Here is a 1,966-nt window from a genome sequence, read left to right as displayed (position 1 = left end):
TAAATAAAACATGGCAGATTGATACAGTACAATACAATTTAGCCATTAAAAGTAATGCTGCCATACATAATATGAGCCTCATTTTATTTAGGAGGGATGGAAAAAGTAAAAATTATATACATACATAGAAAAAGGACTGGAAAAATTTCACAAAAAATAAAGTAGTAATCTCTAGCGATGTTAATTTTCTTAATTTTCTTTTTGCATTTTCCATATTCTTATAGATTTTAAATATACATATATTAAATGCTACTAAAAATAAAAATATATAAATCTGTATTTATTGACTTTAAAAGGTGTTCTTGATACAATTGAAAAGTTTTTCAAAGTAAGCCACAAATAATATGTAGTTAGAGCCTGTTTTGGAAAATAGGAAAAAGACTGGAAGGAAATGCAATAAAAATGATCTCTAGGGGTAAGATTGAGTAATTATTTTCCTTCTTGCCTTTTTTCTGGTTATTGTGTAAAAATATAAAAAGAAAGCAACTTTTATAAAAATGAATTGAGAATGATCCAGATGATTCAAACAGATCTGCTCCCAGCACAAAACAAAAGTCACCTAGACCAGCCCTCCCCTTCCAAGAAATAGATAACCATTTCAGTGGTCCATGTCATCGCTGTCTACAGAAGAGACTAGAAGAGGCAGGTGGGAACATCTGAAGCCCAGGACTCCATGAGACCACGACACACCTTTGGTTCACAAAGTTCCTGACTGATGCTTCTGTCTCTACTTTTGGGCACCTCACAGCCAATATCCATCAGCCCCTGTCTGCTCTGTGTGAGTCTCAACTGTGCTAACTCATATACATATGAATCCAGAAGTGCACCAAAATAGACGTTTGACATTCTTTAAAGTGCTGACACAGCCCTGAAATTTGTTCAAGTAGTTAGACATCAGGAAGCAGGGTGCTCACTCTGTAGCACTTGGATTTAGCAATGTACTTGATCTATCCTATGAACCGGGAATTTCTCTTTTAGTGGGTAACCTGTCATTTTCATGTAATACAGAAAGACCACAAATAAAGAAAACTCTTACAGAAAACCTGGCCCACTATGCTTCTTTTCCATTAATATTTGTTTTCATTCATTTTTCGTCACCTACTAGTGCTTGCTGTCAGTTAAGAGATATCAGGTACCAGTGATTTAATTTTGTATTATTTGTTTGTTTGTTTGTTCGTTTGTTTGCTTTAATGCCTACAGCACCTGGTCTTCCTAGGTGGTCTCCTATCCAAGTACTAACCGGGCCTGACCCTGCTTAGCTTCCGAGATCAGACGAGATCGGGCACGTTCAGAGTGGCTTGGCCGTAGACAAATTTTTAAAAATGAGAGGAAAACTTAAAATTGAGACAATTCTTTCCATTAATTTAGAGATAAAAATCTCCCACCATGTTTGTAAATTCATCTATTTCTTCTTTTAGGCCAAAAAAATTTTTTTTTACGTATTGTGAAGCTACATTATTGAGTGCTTATAAATTTGGATAATGTTATAGCTTTCTAGCACACTGCCCCTTATCATCATGAAATGATTATTTTATCTCTGATAATAATTATTGTTTCTAATTCTATATGAGTGCTATTAGTACAGCTATACTGTCTCTGTTTTGATTAATATTTGCATAGTACGTCATTTTCTTTACTTTTACTTTCAGCCCAAATTCTTACATTTAAAATTTGTCTCTAAGGAGTACAGAATTGAGTTTCGTTTTCATCCAGGCTAACAATCTCCATCTATAAGAGTAGTTAGTCTGTTTACATTGGATGTAATTACTGATATACTGGAGTTTAAATCTACATTCTTACTATTTCATTTCTACTTGTTCTGCCTGTTTTTGTTTCTTTTTCTTTTCTTTCTTATCGTCTTCTGGATTAATCATTTTTATTATTTTATTTTCCTCCTCTCTTAGCTTGTTAGTTATACATTACTTAATAAATTTTATAACACACACCCTAAACTGAGCACATTTTT

General features: G+C 33.5%; 1 pseudogene; it reads right to left on the bottom strand.

Annotated features, from left to right (window-relative positions):
• Positions 1–1,191: 1,191 nt before the first annotated feature.
• On the bottom strand, positions 1,192–1,310 carry LOC112472083 (annotated as a pseudogene).
• Between the last annotated feature and the right edge of the window lie 656 nt (positions 1,311–1,966).

This window comes from Pteropus alecto, unplaced genomic scaffold (assembly GCF_000325575.1).
Source record: "Pteropus alecto unplaced genomic scaffold, ASM32557v1 scaffold78, whole genome shotgun sequence".
NCBI lineage: Eukaryota > Metazoa > Chordata > Mammalia > Chiroptera > Pteropodidae > Pteropus > Pteropus alecto.
Note: the sequence above shows the minus strand (reverse complement) of the source record. Positions and strands in the feature narration are given on the sequence as shown.